The sequence below is a fragment of the Miscanthus floridulus genome, chromosome 2 (assembly GCF_019320115.1).
Source record: "Miscanthus floridulus cultivar M001 chromosome 2, ASM1932011v1, whole genome shotgun sequence".
NCBI lineage: Eukaryota > Viridiplantae > Streptophyta > Magnoliopsida > Poales > Poaceae > Miscanthus > Miscanthus floridulus.
Genome location: NC_089581.1, coordinates 140,565,455 through 140,582,943, shown reverse-complemented (window position 1 = coordinate 140,582,943; position 17,489 = coordinate 140,565,455). Strand labels below are relative to the sequence as shown.

The 17,489-nt window shown below is 49.8% G+C and overlaps 1 pseudogene; it reads left to right on the top strand.

Annotated features, from left to right (window-relative positions):
- The first annotated feature begins 7,895 nt into the window (after positions 1-7,895).
- On the top strand, positions 7,896-10,625 carry LOC136539882 (bidirectional sugar transporter SWEET16-like; annotated as a pseudogene).
- Positions 10,626-17,489: the final 6,864 nt, after the last annotated feature.

The window sequence follows — 17,489 nt, the reverse complement described above, 5'->3', positions numbered from 1 at the left end:
TTCGCTGCTGCTCGTGTTACCGGCACTTGGTTTGCAGTAGGGGTTACAAACAGGCGAGAGAGAGGATCCCAAGTCTCTGGTGGAAGGAGTGAACGGGTGCTAAGAGCTCGCTTGCCGCTCAGCCGTGTGCTCGTGTCGTGCTCTTGTGTTCAGATCCCCCTTTCATGGGGCGCCATATTTATCCTTTTATAGGCCAAGGGAAAGCGTAGGTTACAGAGGAGGAAAAGGAGAAGAACGAGTGAGAAAAAGGCTTCTAGGATTGCCGGGTCCTTCTTGTCCTTCATGCGGGTCCCGCCGATCCTGTAGATGTCAATAGGGACGGCTCCATGTCGCGGCCCTGTTCGTCACTAGCGCCATGCGCAGGCGTCATCTGCCGGTCATGGCGTTCCACTCTGTTCCGGCGAACGTTCTGGTAAACTGACGCGCCTGTCAGCGTCCGTACGAGAATTAGACAGAACAGCAACAGCACGCCCGACACTGTTCTTGATGTGAATCCCCAGGTATGGCCCGTCATGGCCATGGGATACATCAAGGCGTGCCAGCCACTTTCCTAGCATCAGAGTTTTGACCTAGGCCCATACGCTTGGACCTGGAGTGATTGGCGACGGTATGGGTCCCCGTCGGACAAGACGGAACCCGCGTCCTCAAGGCGACGGTATGGGTCCCCGTCGGACGAGACGGAACCCGCGTCATCAAGGTCGGGCGAGGTAGAGCCCACGACCTTGGGCGAGATAGAAACCTGCATCCTTAGGGGTCAGGCGAGACAGAGCCCACACCCAAGAGGTCAGGTGAGACGGAGCCCGCGGCCTCGAGGTCTGGCAAGACGGAGCTCATGGCCTCGAGGTCGTGCGAGACGGAGCCCGCGACCTTGGGCGATATAGAACCCGTGTCCTTGGGGTCGGGCGAGACAGAGCCCGCACCCAAGGGGTCAGGATGAGACATGAGCCCTGCTGTCCCTCAAGGTCAGGCGAGACGGAGCCCAAGGTCAAGCTAGACGGAAACCGTGTCCTTGGGGTCGAGCGAGACAGAGCCCGTACCCAAAGGGTCGAGCGAGACGGAGCCCATAGCCTTAGGATCCGAGCGAGACCTTTTAATATGTCTTGAGCCATCCAGGGAAGTCGGCGTGGGTGCTAACTTTCTTGCTTTGGGTATCCCTAATATCGATACCCGACAGTAACCCCTGAGCCTACGAAGGAGTAGAATACTCCTTTGGAGGCTTTTCCAGTTGGGAGGACTCTGAGGGCCTTGGCCTTCTTTTTTAGCCCACAGCGTGTCCTGGTAGGATGACGATTCCCTTTTGTCGTGATCGGTCTTCTTGGGGCATGTAACCGTAGGATTTGAGAGGTCAAAAAGATTTTTCTTGATTCTGGTCCCCTAGGATCCGATCGGTCCACTGTCGTACTGCGATCGTGCGTTCGGTCTCCTTGCGAGTCCAACTTCCCTCGAGCCTCTACATATAGCAGGGGTCCTATCAAGGGTCAGCTCGTCTTTGTGATCGTCATCCCTCAAACATTTTTTTCAATAAAATGGCGGGGCCAAGCCGTGCCACATTTTTCCTCGATAGATGAAACATGGTGCTCGGTGAGCCGTTAACGGGCTAGTCCTAGTGGGGCCCCTGCTTCCTGTTCATGGAGGTTTGACATGGGTCAGCTAGTGACTGACTCCAGACTCTTGGCGCCCAATCCATATAGTTCTTGGGTCCGTTCGACCGGTCCCAAGAGCTCGTTGTCTTTCTTCGAGGAAAAACCATGTACTGGGAACTGACCAAGACTCGAACGTGAGCCGGGATGTCCACGATGCTTGTGCGCCCGGGTACTGGCCACTAGTGGGCCCATCCCTTTCCACCTCTCACTCTAAGGGTGCCTTGGAGCGGCTGTGAACCCATTTGAGGGTCAGCCTTCAAACTCCTAGGCCTGAATGGGTTGTAGGAGTGTTTTTAGCTCCTCATCCCTCCTTAGCTCTGACAGTTCTCATGCCTGTCTACACCAACGCCGAGCTTGACAACATCGAGAAGGAGGTGGCCCCTCTAGCATAGGACTTACCTGCCGAGATAGAGGATGAGATCATCCCCCCTAAGAAATTAGTTAGGTAGATAAGCCAGGCGACGAACTTGTAATAAGTGGACAAGCTCTTAAATTTTGTTATGGCCAAACAGATTTTTAGCTATTCTCCTCTTTTTATATAAAAAGGTTAATGCATTCCGACCCTTTCCATCGTTAAGGCTGTAAAGCTCGGGGTGCGGATGAAAAAACTCTTATCACGCTGGTGAGCAAAAAATGTCATAGCCGCTGGGGCATAGGTTTCTTACAGTTTGATCAGTTTTACTCAGCATTCATTTCCACAACCCATGCTTCTCGATCTTAACGTGAGAAATGGTCGGACATAGAGAATGTCTACCAGATAGATATACTCTTTAATACATTCTGACTCTTTCCATAGTTAAGGCTAAAAAGCTCAGGGTGCGGGCAAAAAACTCTGATCACTCTGGTGAGCAAAAACGCCGTAGCCACTGGGGCGTAGGTTTCTTACGATCTAACCAGTTTTACTCAGCGTTTGTTTCCGCAACCCTTGCTTCTAGATCTTAACATGAGAAATGGTCGAGCATAGAGAATGTCTACCGAATAGGTATGCTCTTATCAGCCCCTGAGTGGGGCCTGACCCCTTGCCGTTGCTAGAATCGGGTGTCACTAAAGATCAAGGAGTCGATAGCGAAATCAATAAGAGAAAGCGTGAGTAGATTAAGGGTAAAAGTGACGTAGCTGTTCGATGTTCTAGGTGTTAACGAAGACTTTGCCGTCGATGGTCTTAAGCTTATAGGTGCCTGGTCGGAGCACCTCTGCGATGACATATGGTCCCTCCCACAGCGAAAAGAGCTTATGGTGGTTCTTGTTGCTCTGGACAAGGCAGAGCACCAGGTCCTCAATGTTCAAGGCTCAACCCCACACTCCTCGGCTATGGTACCGACTCAATGCTTGCTGGTACTTGGCTAAGCGGAGGAGGGCAACATCGCGCGCTTCATCTAGCTAGTCCATAGCATCCTCGAGGGACACCTCGGCTCTTTTATCGTCGTACGCCCTGACCCTCAGCGCTCCATAATCAAGGTTGATCGGGAGGATAGCCTCAGAACCGTAGACCATGAAAAATAGTGTGTAGCCGGTGGCCTGGCTCAGGGTCGTCCTCAGGCTCTAGAGCACCGTGGAAAGCTCTGTGACCCATCGTCTGCCAAACTTGTTCAACCGGTTAAAGATCCTAGGCTTGAGGCGTTGTAGGGCCATGCCATTCACATGCTCGACCTACCCGTTCATGCAGGGGTGCACCACGGTGACCCATTCATCCTTGGGGTCAGGCGAGACGGAGCCCACACCCAAGGGGTCGGGTAAAACGGAGCCCGTGGTCTCAAGGTCGGGCAAGATGGAGCCCGTGGCCTCAAGGTCGGGCAAGACGGAGCCCGCAGCTGAAAGGTCCTAATGGCTAGATGGGGTAAATAGCCTAATAAAAATTTCTACAACAACACTTAACAAAATGGTTAGACAATTATGAGGCGATGCAAGTGTTGTGCTAGCCTACTCAAAATGCAAGCCACCTACCACAATTCTAGTTTAGATAGCATCTATTCACACAATAGCTATGACACTACCCTATGTTAGTGTGCTCTCAAAAGCTAACTAAAGAGCCACACCAACCAAGCAAGCAAGCTCTTACAACTAGCTACACTAAAGAGCTTGACAACTAGTTTGTGGTAATGTAAAGAGAGTGATCAAGAATGTTATACCGCCGTGTAGATGAAGGAACCAATCAATCACAAGGATGAATAACAATGAAGACCAATCACCTCAGAATTAATGATGAACACAATGATTTGTTTCTGAGGTTCACTTGCTTACCGGCAAGCTAGTCCTCATTGTGGCGATTCACTCACTTGGAGGTTCACGCGCTAATTGGCTTCACACGCTAAACCCTCAATAGGGTGCCGCACAACCAACACAAGATGAGGATCACACAAGCCACGAGCAATCCACTAGAGTACCTTTTGGCTCTCCACAGGGGAAAGGTCAAGAACCCCTCACAATCACCACGATCGGAGTCGGAGACAATCACCAATCTCCACTCGATGATCCTCGCTGCTCCAGGCCATCTAGGTGGTGGCAACCACCAAGAGTAACAAGCGAATCCTGTAGTAAAACACGAACACCAAGTGCCTCTAGATGCAATCACTCAAGCAATGCACTTGGATTCTCTCCCAATCTCACAAAGATGATGAATCAATGATGGAGATGAGTGGAAGGGCTTTGGCTAAGCTCACAAGGTTGTTATGTCAATGCAAATGGCCAAAGGTGTGAGCTTCAACCGGCCATGGGGCTTAAATAGAAGCCCCCATGAAATAGAGCCATTGTACCCCTTCACTGGGCACAACACGGGTTGACTGGACGCACCGGTCATGTTGACCGGACGCTGGACCTCAGTGTCCGGTCGCCCGATGACAGCCATGTGTCCCAATCTCAATGATCACTTGAGTTGATCGGACGCTGCGCTATAACTGACCGGACACTGAGCCACCAGTGTCTGGTCATTTCTAGTAAGGTTCTAGAAACGCATTTTACCCATCGAACGCATCCGGTCATGCACGACCGGACCCTGCCAGCGTCCGGTTAGAGACCCTAGCCTCTATGCGCTGCCCGACAACAGGACTAGACCCTGCCTCTAGCGTCCAGTCGCTGAATGACCCAACGTCCGGTCGTTTGACCGACGCCAGCGTCTCCACTGTTACAACTGACTGGACACGTCGGTTCCTCTGGACCAGCATCCGGTCACCTTGTGACCAGCAAGACTAACTCCTTTTCACCTCTAACTTCTTCACCCTTACTTAAATGTGCCAACCACCAAGTGTATCACCTTGTGCACATGCGTTAGCATATTTTCACAAATATTTTCAAGGGTGTTAGCATTTCACTAGATTCTAAATACATATGCAATGAGTTAGAGCATCTAGTGGCACTTTGATAACCGCATTTCGATACGAGTTTCACCCCTCTTAATAGTATGGCTATCAAACCTAAATATGATCACACTCTCTAAGTGTCTTGATCACCAAAATAAAATAGCTCCTATAATTTATACCTTTGCCTTGAGCTTTTTATTTTTCTCTTTCTTCTTTCCATGTCCAAGCACTTGATCATCACCATGGCATCACCATCATCATGTTATGATCTTCATTTGCTTCATCACTTGGAATGTGCTACCTATCTCATGATCACTTGATAAACTAGGTTAGCACTTAGGGTTTCATCAATTCACCAAAACCAAACTAGAGCTTTCAATGGTCTCGAGGTCGGGCGAGACAGAGCCCGCGGCCTTGGGCGAGATAGAACCCATGTCCTTGGGGTCGGGCAAGACGGACCCCTCACCCAAGGGGTCAGGCAAGACGGAGCCCACGGCCTCGAGGTCGGATGAGACGGAGCCTGCGTCCTTGAGCTCGGACGAGACGGAGCCCAAGGTCGGGAGAGACGAAAACCGAGTCCTTAGGGTCGGGCGAGACAGAGGCCGCACCCAAGGGGTCGAGCGAGACGGAGCCTGCGGCCTTGGGGTCGAGCGAGACGGGGAAGTCAGCGTGGGCGCTAACTTCCTTGCTTTGGGTATCCCTAATACGATACCCGATAATTTGAGAACCATTGCAAACATATGCAATATCCACATAAAACACCCAAATACACTTGAAACATATGCTTGCAACATGCATGTATATGTAACATCCAGATCTACTTTGACAACACCTAGATAAAAACACTTACAACATATATCTGAAATAGATAAAACATTTGGAATATACATTTGAAACGTATGTTTGTAGCCATTACAACATGTGCAACATCCCGATCTACTTTTGCAACATCGATATAAAGCACTTGCAATAAAACACTTGCAACATACAATTTTCACCCTTCTTCTTCTTCCGTACGACGTAACACAGAGCGGGGGAACGAACGATTCTGGAAATCTGCATCCTAGCCACTGTCATCGCAGCCGCTGCTGGGCGAGTCGCCCCTGCCGGGGGAGCCGCCTCTGCTAGTGGAGTGACCCCTACCCGATCTCGTACGCATCACTACTGGAGACCGTCGCTGAGGGAGGCAGTGGATCGAGCGCCATGGAGAGAGAGTGGGGAAGGCCGATTGGTCGCCGCTCCTAGCGCGAGCTGCCGCTAGAGAGGGACGGAAGTGGACGAGGGCGCGGTGCAGAATGGAAACCACACACATCAGTCAGTGAGCATGGTCAAGAGAGAAGAAGCTGCACGGCGACGCTCAAGTGTGGTGAGGAGGAAGGATGAAGGCAGGTTGGTGTCCGGGTGCAGTGAAGAATGCTGACCGGAGGGGTCGCCGTGGACCATGCCACGGTGGTCAAGAGAACTTGACGAGTGAAAAGTATGGCTTGTTTTTGTTCCTAGAGTGGATTGATCGAACGATTCTCAATCTTCTTTTTTAGAAAAAAGAACAATGCTTAGTTAAACAAGCGCATTAAAATGTTGGGCCGTTTAGGTTAGTTTATGTTGGCGTCACGGCCAGCTCACGGTGGCGATTTGACGCCCAAGCCTAAGCATTTCCGTCTTGATTTTGCGTCTTGTGACTTGACTACGTGCAGGTTACCCAGTCTGCTTCGACGAGAACACCGCCAGTCAGCCAGTGCCCAGCCCCAGGTCTCAGGCGTATTCTGTTCCCCTTCCGAGAGGCTGTAGTTAGTGTTAGCAATTGTTGGATTATATAAAAGAAGAAGAGTAGCAACTATGCACAGTTAATCACTCATCTTCGTACTGTGCAGCTTTCGTGCCGTTCAGGTAGGCCTTGCCCTTCCATCCATCTAGGGGTTACAGCGAGGCCGCCCCGCCTCCCGGACCAGTCGATGGGGCGATGTCGATGTCACACCCCGTCTCACTTTCTCCCTGATCTCCAGAATATCTCGGGTTTTTTATGCGCTGCCGCCAGCACGTGGACTCGCGTCCCACCACCCGCGTCGCCCCAGCGCCGCGACGTGTCAGGCTCTACGAGCCTGTTCGACTGGCTGGTTCGTATCGTTGCTGGTTCGTTTATGGGAGAGAGAAGTACTATTGGTTGATTCATGTAAATAGTATCCATGTAAGGGGACTGGCCAGCTAGCCCAGCCAGCCAGCCCCAGCCGATCGGGCTCTAGAACGTTTCATGGGGCCGGATCTGCATGTCTTCCCCTCCCCCTCCCCCTCCCCACCCCACGGGCCACGGCCACCTTCCACTGCCTGTAGGTGGGTGAGCTTCCGCGCGCCGTTCAGCTCAGACTCAGTGGTGTTTGGATTCTACTTTTACTGTCTATCCACCGCGAACTGGAGCAAGTAGTGGTGCGCTATCAGCTGTGGTGACTACTGACTACTCCCTGCGTCTGCTGACACGTATAGCCAAGCCGCCAATGAATGGGCACTCGGTTGTGATTCCCCGGTTTGTTACCGTCCGGTCGCTTACCATACCACACTCAACGAAAAGCAGAGAGTAAATTGCTAAGTCAGGGGAACAGGTGAACATCCTGAGGACGTCAAGCAAGTGTTTGAGATGGATTTCGCCGCGTGCTCTGTATGTAACACGCACGGGCACGGCACGGCCGGTGAGTCGGCGACCGCCGGCCGTGTGCTCTGGTTCGTCCATTTTATGCCTTTTGCTGCAGAATCTGAGACTGACGAGGCGTGCGCTCGTCGTGTTTCCCAGAAACGATACAGCACTAACCAATGCAAGCACCTTTTCCTTCGCCGACTGTGAAGCAAGAAGTGTCACATAGCTAGTGTTACATATACCCTCTCCGGTGTCCGCGTCCTCGTCCTCGTCCTCGTCATAACCTCTCCCGCGTCCGTCCATCCTCGCGGAACAACAGAGTCGTTCGCAATGGCCAATCCGAGCTTCCTCGTCGGGATCGTAGGTCAGTGTTCATCCTCGCCGGAGGCGGCTATCACGCATGTCTCCTTGCCTTTGTTTTTTTTCTTGTCTTGAACATCAACCAAGCAGTTCCCCCTTGATGATTTGATCTTCTGCCTGCCTCACACCAGGGAACGTAATCTCCATCCTCGTCTTCGCGTCTCCGATGCGAGTTCACGCAATTTCTGTTACCTACATATCTCTATGCAACTTGAAAGTGCCGCGAGCTGATTGCTGACGGACGCGGAGCTCTGTTTTGTTTAATTTCCATGGAAATGGAATGGAATCCAGCGCGACGTTCCGGTGGATCGTGAGGAACAAGAGCACGGAGGACTTCAGGTGGCTGCCGTACGTCGCCACCCTGCTCAGCACCAGCCTCTGGACCTTCTACGGCCTCCTCAAGCCCGGGGGAAGCGGCCTCCTCGTCATCACCGTCAACGGCGCCGGCGCCGGCGCCGCGCTCGAGGCCATCTACGTCACGCTCTAGCTCATCCACGCGCCCAGGGAGACCAAGGTTCGATCAGTTCATATACATACATGCATCTGGCTCTCGTACAGTAGTAGCATATCCTTAGCTTGGCAACGTCCCCTGACTGATTGACTGAATCGAACGGCAACGCCTTGGCAACGGATCGAATCCTCATCTGAATAATGTTTGTTGGGGTAAATCTCAGGCGAAGATGGGCAAGCTGGTGCCGGGCCGTGAACGTCGGCTTCCTTGGCGCTGCACGGCGGCGCCCGGCTGTTCGCGGTGGGGCTGCTCTGCGCCACGCTCACCATTGGGATGTACGCGGCACCGCTGGGCTCAATGCCTCAATGGTCAGTATACTGTACTGAACTGTCCAGCTACTCGAGACTGTGAAACAGAGTATCACACGTACAGTGCCGTTCTTCAGGAAAACTTAGTTTTTAGCTCATGAAAAAGTTCAGTGGTGAACGTCGTACGAATTTGTTTCCCACTTTTGGCAGTAACTTGTTTCGGGGTCTCTGTTTCTTTGACTTGAGATGCCTCTCTTAGGGAACGAAAGCTGATCATATCTCTGAATATACGTACGCTCCTTTCTAGAGCGTGCCGACCTTAGTAGAATGCTAATAAGATAAGATGATTGATACCGCAAAAGACTAGCTGATCGCATCTACTTTCCTGACCCGTCATTGAGTGTTTGGTCCCATGTCATTTTCTCGGACACTTATATCACACACCACAACCCGTAATGCCTATCTAGCACGAACTCAGATAGATGCCCTTGAAGGTTTGTACCCAACCACGCTTTACCTAAAATCTCTTCATATCTAGTAGGGCTAATTTGTTGGAGCTCCGGCCAAGTTCGTTTTTTTCTTTCATGCACTGGAGCTATATTATACTCCTAGAAAAGAGCTAGTATATATATTTTTATATATCTCTTGTCTTAAATTGCATTACCAACTTAGCAAGAACTGAAACCGAATAAATGCGTGCGACCCCTGCTGTCCCAAGTACGTCCCATGACCCATGCGATATGATCTACTGTTTCCGTGGTGACATTATGGGAAGAACCACCAGAAATTCCGCTGGCTCTCACTCCCCATCATAGTTTTAAATAGCAGGCTAAGGTGTTTAGCGGTATACGTCTAGATCAGCTAATAACGGAGTTAAATCGGACTATAGCGGGATATAGCGGCTAAATTGTACATGAACGCAAATAGCGGCACCTTACCTTAAAAGGCTATAGCGGGCTAAAACATTGCTCCCCAGTCGCACCGAACCGAAGCACTGTATAGCTCACCGACACCAAGTGACACGGACATGCATGACGGGATAACACCACCACAACTGATAAGTAAGTACTAGTATATGTGTAGCAAAAGATTAACTATAGTCGATACAAAAAATATGACCACCGACGACTGACGTTTACGAGACAGCACTAGTTTTTTTTTCAGTCGGGTGACGCGTAATAACAAAATGGAAGCGAACTGACCATCCATCCATGCCTAGCTATGCTTTTATTTGGGTGCTACTGATACATGCATGCAGCGGACGGTGGTGTAGACCCGGAGCGTGGAGTACATGCCCTTCTCCCTCTTCCTCAACGGCGGCGTCTGGAGCGTCTACTCCCTACTCGTCAAGGACTACTTCATCGGGGTGCGTAGCACGCGTACGCGTTGCTTTGCGTCACACTATTTCGCTCATTTTCCTTGTACTCGATCGCGATATATATATAATTGGACCAAGCACAAATTTCGTACCGCCAGATCCCCAACGCCATCGGCTTCGTCCTGGGCACGGCGCAGCTGGTGCTGTACCTGGCGTACCGGAAGGCGGCGCCGGCGGCGCGCAACGACGACGACGAGGAGGCTGCTGCGGCATCCGGGGACGAGGAGGAAGGGCTCGCGCGCCTGATGGGGCCGCCGCAGGTGGAGATGATGGCGCAGCAGCAGCGCGGCCGGCTGCGGCTGCACAAGGGGCAAAGCCTGCCCAAGCCGCCGACGGGCGGGCCGCCGTCGTCGCCGCGCCACGGGTTTGGGAGCATCATCAAGTCCCTGTCCGCCACCCCCGTCGAGCTGCACTCCGTCCTGTACCAGCACGGCCTCGGGCGCGGCCGGTTCGAGCCCGTCAACAAGGACGACGTGGACGCGAACCAGTGAACCACTGACTGACTGACTGACGATGCTACTCGATCGATCAACGTGGTAGTGGTACAGGCCTTTTAACGAAGGGAAAATTGGTTTCACGGCCTCTAAAGATCACGATATTTGAAAAATACTATCAAAAAACGTTCGTCACATAAAATATCATCGAAAGAACGAACTGTTACCTTCAAATAGCATCTATTACGGTGGCTGCTATTGCCGTGAATTCCTCCGTCGAGACACATTTCTTTCTCGACCCAGCTGCTTGGTTGGGCATGGACACACTGATAGGCAGCGACACATGCCCTATGACACGTGACTACCTCGCACGGCCCAGCCGCGCCGGGTCCGCACGGCGGCGGCCGCAGCTGCCTCACACCCTCACCTCCGTAGACACTGCCAGGAGACCAGTGCCCTGTGTGCGACTGTGCATACGTGCATGGATCATCTATCAATGAGCTCACGGCCCATGCAAGAGCAATCGAGTTTGCGTGCATGCATATAGGAGTACTCGCGATGGCTGAGACCTAGGACGACAGCTGCCTGTGCCGGGTCCACTCGCCTGTGCCTGTGCCTGGACGCCAAGCTCGGAGCCGCCGATCTGCTCTCAGCTCTCACCACCACCGTTCCCCACCGTACCACTGCCGAGCCATGTGCCCCACCATCTCCGCCAGCATGTTCTCACCCCTGCGCACGATAGCAAACAACTCCGGGCCGGAGCCACGCCATGTCGCTAAAACTGCTGCTGGCCGCTGCCATGGCTAGCTCTCGGTCTGCCGTCGCTGTTCTCATGGGTGCAGACCACCAACGCCTCGGCCAAACGTACCACCACGTCCGTCCAGACTTCTTCCGACCGCGGCTCACCTGAACTGGGCAAATCCGCTCTGGTACGCTGGATCCTGCCGCCGCCAGGTGCATTGTTCCTGCTGCTCGCCATGGTCGCCATGCGGGGAACTCCCGCGGACAGCTCCAATCGGAGGCGCCTCCACCAAGCTAGTTACACTGCCGCGTGCACCTCCTTTGGCCGAACCTCCACCGGCAGCCCTGCTTCACGGGCCGCCTCTGTCCTACTCGACGTCGGCCGTAGACGCTTGTTTTTTTCACATGGTGAGCCGCCCCATCGCTCTTACTCAACCTCGCACAAGCCATGCCCAGAACAGCCCCTCTAGCACCCCCACACACCTGACGTGTACCCGTGTTGACCTTGTAGTCGTCGGGTTCGCCATTGCTGTATGCCGCCGCCGTCTCCTATGTTGCATGCCGCGCGGGCACGGGGCCATGCTCATATGAGCCATATCAGGCCATGCCACTGACATCGATAGGTGCGGCCGGCCACCGCGAAGGCCACCGGCTGGTCAGTCATGGCCGATGTGCCCTCTCCAGGGCTAATCGGGATGTGCCCGTACGCTGGCGTGTGTGCTCTGTTTCTCTGAAATGGGGGAACAAATGTGCCTCAATGGAGGAATTCACGGCAAAAGTGGCCACCGTGACGGAATGCTATTTGAAGGTAACAATCCATTCTTTCGGTGGTATTTTACGTAACAGATGTCTTTCGATGGTATTTTTCGAATGTCGTGATCTTTCAATGCTATGAAACCAATTTCCCCTTTAATTAATTGTCACGTGTAGTGCGTGCTCATGGTATTGAGGGATTCATGGTAGTGTTCAAATGGAGAGGATTTGAGTGTTTTCCACATATTTGCAGGGTTCGAAACCCAAATGAATCAGGCCTCGTTCGTTTTGGCCTAGAACGGTCCAGAACGCAACCTGAGCCACCCGGATTAATATGGTCCGGTTCGAAGTCAGGTCGTGCTAGGATTGGTCGTTCAGTTAGATACGGCCCAAAATTAAAATGGGTCAATCCTAGCCTTTCTTCCCCCTCTTTGGCCCGAAATGGAGACAGACCCTCATAGGTCCAGAACCTATCCTGGGCGTGGCGACGAGAGCTGGCGTGACTCGAGCGGACGCGAGTGACACGAGGCGATGACGCGGCACGAGGCGATGGCGACCGCTTCTCATCGAACGTCCGCGCTCTCCACCGCCTTCTCACCGGTAAAGCATTGTCCTCATCCATGCCCCCTTCTCTCCCCAGCGCTAGGGTTTTTGCTAGGGTTCTTGCCTCCCTGCATTGGCAGTTCTTGAGGAACGCCGGGAGGTGGCCCAGGAGCGGGTGTGTGGTGGGGCCGTGGGTGGTGGGCCTCTTCTTCTTGGTTGTCAGGTGGTAGGAGATGTAGAGGAGGGGGAGTTGCTGCTACTCAGTTTGCTGCTTGCTACTACTGCGGGATGGATGGATGAGTGATTCTGTTGCTCTTGTCTGGTGATCCGGCATAGCCGTAGGGGTTCTTGCTTGTCCAATTCCACATATCTCTACACATCTCCTCGACCCCGTACTTTGCCCTACAAGATTTCATATTGTTCTCGTTAGGATCGAGCGATGCCATGCTAAACCTGAACCCAAAAACCGGCACCACCAGCAGCCTATCACTAGACGCAATCGAATCAATCAAAGAATGTAGTAGCGTAGTCCCATGTCATCGCTTGCCACCTTGGGAGGGCTTAACATACACGCAGCATCCATCAAGGCTCCCCTCTTGCTATGGGGGGACCGGGGGAGCACAAAAAACTAGGATTCAATCATCTTTGGCGTCGGCAATGAGCAGCCATCCAGTGAATGTTATCTCTCTAAACCTGAACCCCAAAACCAGCATCAGCAACATACTTACTTCCATTTGAGCTCTTTCTCTGCCTTGGCAGTTGCCGCATAGACGATCTCTGCATCTCCAGGCCTTCACCTAGCAAACACCAGAGGGATTTTCTGTATAGACAGAATCAGGCAGTCAGTCAATCAATCAGTAGTCGGGAATCAATGTATAATAATAACTGAACATCATTCAATAAAGGCATGTTTGCATGATGGTTTATATAAATAAACTTTTTACCAAGCACTTTGGGAATCCGTCGCTCGGTTATACTGTATCTATTTTCTACTCCTACCTTACTAGCTTGTTTTCCCAAGCACTTTGCAGAGCCAGAGCTTGCTGTCATTTTCAATTTTCAGTGTACTAGGGAGATCAGTTCATGTGGCAATTAGCAGCTATTTCAACGTTGGTTGTCCATACCTACCTCTGCATGGTGATGGAGTAATCAACTCTGATTGAACCTCTGCCTTCTTGGGATCCGGTACCAACTCCAAAAGGTACTCCAGAAGCTTCTATATGACTAAAAGTTTATATATGCTTCTATAAGACTATCATCTTTATTACAACTTCTATATGACATGGTCAATAATATTTAGCTTCTATATGACATGGTCAATATTATTTAGCATCTATATGACTCGGTTCGTTTTTTGGGAACTGAGTGATCCTTCTATTCTCAAAAAAAGATTCGGGAATAAACTCATCCATTATTTAATCCATGGCCCAACCAGATGATCCTTTGTTTGAGTTTTTTTATTCTGTTTTTTATTTGGTGGGTAAGAATCATGTTTAGGTCTGCAGGCTGTGTTCTGTGTCTTATTGACAAAATTTCCAGTTTATGTGTTGGCTGCTTTCTTAGTTTCTTGCATACTAAATTGAGCTTCTTGTTTGTTTTAAAGGCTTATAAGTTGTTATTATTCTTTGTTTTTAAGAAGAAAGGTAGGACCTCTTTAGCCTTGCCATTCATTCGTTGGGTTCAGCAGGGTCTGTAGCTTGGTCATTTGTTTATGTACCTTTAGTTTTTTGAAGCTATACAATAGTGCTGCTCCTCTGGTTCAAAACATACTGCATTAGACATTTGGTAATTGTGTTGGCATTTTTCTGCGAACCATATATATAAACTTAGGCCAAGTTATAAAGAATCGTGTTTATGAACACCCTACGGCTGACAACATGCATTAGGCATTATAAACAAACTCAACATAGGTGTTTTTCTGTAGGTCATTGATTGATGGCTGCCGTTTTTTCTAGTAACAACAACTGGTGACAGTAGCAGCTTGTGGATTTAATCATCATCATCCAAACACAGAAAAACACCATTGATTTTGGTTGTTGCCGCCTTTTTTTATTTTTGTGTGCAGTTAAAGAAGAAGGCTTTTAATCTATGGGAAAGCCTCTGTCATCCTGGTGTAGGTTTTAGATAGAGAAGTGAGAATATCACAAATAGATGTATGAGAAGAGCCATAGTACTGTCACACTGGATCTTTGAGGTTTGGCAACAATAGGAGATCTGTATGTAAACGTAGGTCATCAGTGTCCATGGCAAGCAAGAGATGTCCTGCTATATGTTCAGATAAGAGTAATTTTAGATTGCAGTAAGCAAATTGACACAAACCGAGCAATGTTTAAAAAAATTAGAATGAATGTTGTGATTAGTTGTAACACCTCGGGTGTTTAAATACTAAAACCTGCCATGTCATCATATCAATTGCAAATCATTTGGCATTTAGTGAGAATTTTGATATACATACAATAAAACAAGTTTACCTTTATGTGGTATGTGTTGAATTGTATTGTTTGAATCAAGTTTGAAATTTGGTTTGAATTTGAATTTTCAAGAAAACCCTGATTTTCAGTATTTAAATTCTACCCTAAAAACTCATTTCAAAATCTAAGCATATTTTGGAGTTGGGTCTTAAAGCAAAAGTGTAGAGCTTGGCAAGTTATACAAAGTTTGTTTTGGAGTTTTCAAAGTTGTTATGAAAAATTTGAAGTAATTTGAAAAGGCGAAATTCGTTAAATGTCCCCTATTTGAATTCAAAAGTTCATTTCAAAATGTAGACCGAATTAGGGGATGGTTATAAAAGCAAAGTTGTAGAACTTTGAATTTTGAGCAACTTTTATTTTTGGAGATTTTTGAGTTGTTATACAAATTTGGGAGTAATTTGGATTTTAAAATGGATGGCAATTCTGTAAATATGGTGAAGAGTGTCACGACCACCGCCCCACCGCCGGCGACCTTCTGCTCGGTTCCCAACGCGCCTGTGGCCACTCTTGGCTTTGCGTCGGCGTGGAGAAGGCCGCTACGTGTCGTCTCCTTGCTCTCTTGGCCGCTCTATAAAGATCAGACGCCGTCGCCGTTTTTCATTTCGTTGCTCTGTTTTTTCCGTCGCCCTTGCTCAACTCCAGCGAGCTCACGTCGTCGCTGTAGTGCCTCCACCATCACAGCAAAGTGCTCAATAGCTTCGCCTACTCCTTGCACGCCTAGCCATCCAACTATGGTCACTTGATTTCACCGGGAATCATCGCTAGCCACCTTTCTTCCTCGCGGCCGGCAACCTCACCGCCGCAAGCGCATCTCTATGGCCAGCGCTCTCCGGTGAGCCCTTGCCCTTGCTTTGTGTACCTACAGCTCCGTCTCGATGCCATGGTGCTTATTACCTTGTTGCTTGCTCATTTTGTCCATCACAGTCGCCTGAGCGCCACCGTCGTCATCGCTTGCTCCGACGTGGCCGCTGTCAACGTCGACACGCGTCACCGTTGCTTCTTCGGTCTCGCTCTTTGCTCCAACATGTTCATGGTGAGTTGCTGACCCTTCCCGTGCCTTTTGTTTGATCTCTACCGGCCTTGTTTCGCTGGCATAGTGTCACCGAGCTGCCGCATCCGTCATGGTCGGCGTTGAGCTTGTATAGAGCCGTAATTGGTACAAGTAGGGACATTAGCAGGTGCGCCTAGTCCTTGTGAACATTTTGGTACCTTGGCCATCGCCGTTGGACTCACCGTCGGTGAGTTTTCGTCGGTCACCTGAGAATTTTAAATGGATCTTTGGTTACTTATGTTATCATGAGATATGAGCATGGAAGTAATAAATCTAGACCGGGCGGACTCGGTGTGTGAGAGCCACAAGACATGGAGGTCTTGTGAGCGGCTTCTTTCTGCCTGTGTCGATTAAGGTCCGTCCGTTGTTGAATTGCATGAGGTGAGACTTTATAGTACTAACCACATACTCTAGTAAGCCTTAACTCGGCTATTCTATTACGAGAATGGCTACTCGCGCACTAGGAGTGGAGAGATGGCAGGAATAGCATGTACCCACATGGCAATGGGCTGGATTGGTGGAGTACTGTATTCTTGGGTGGCGCGGACCCGTTCTTATTTTAGAAGATCCGAGGATAGGTTGATATATGTAAGTCAGGGACTTGCATATGTCATATGGTCTAGAATCCCCAGCTGGGTTAATAATCGGTTCGAATCGTCGTTGCTCCTTAGTTATGGAGACTCAACTCACTATTCATCATTGTATTTAATAACTAAAACTTGAGCTGGATTTGAGAAAGATTTTGATATGAAGTTCATGATCTCATTACGGATCATGGCAGATTCATATATATGGTTCTTATGAAGTTTAAATATTGAAATACTGAAATTTTGTAAAGAGCTTTTACGCAAAAGAACTTTGATTATTGCTAAAGCCAAACCTTGAATCCCTGAGCCTGCATTCCTGAGTCTTCTCAGTTTTTATTTCGGTTAAGTCTTGTTGAGTACTTTTGTACTCAGGGTTTGTTGACCCTTGTTGTAGGTGAGCCTCATGAGCAGGTCTGTTTTGGGCCTTGCTGCATGACTGTTGTTCCTGTCGATGACGATAAGTGAATGTGTGATCCTTGGGCAGGATGCTTATTTTGTGTGTTATGTTTATGTTAATTATGCCACTCCACTACTACTATGGTTTGTAATAATTATCGAACTTAGTTTGTAAGGTTTGAAACAACTTGTTTGTAAACTATGTTATCGTAAGACTTCCGCTGTTTTACTCTGATGTATTTATTTGAATAAATATTGTAATACTGCAATGACTCTGTAATGTGATCCTGCTCGAAAATCGTGGATGATTCAGGGTTCTCCGAGGACATCCGACAGACTTCTTATGTTACCAGGAACATATGCATAGTTGTTAAAGGTCGTTGGACAGTGACAAGTGCATGTGGGTCCTATAATTTAGGAGGTTCTACCATAGAATGGTATTAGAGCGATC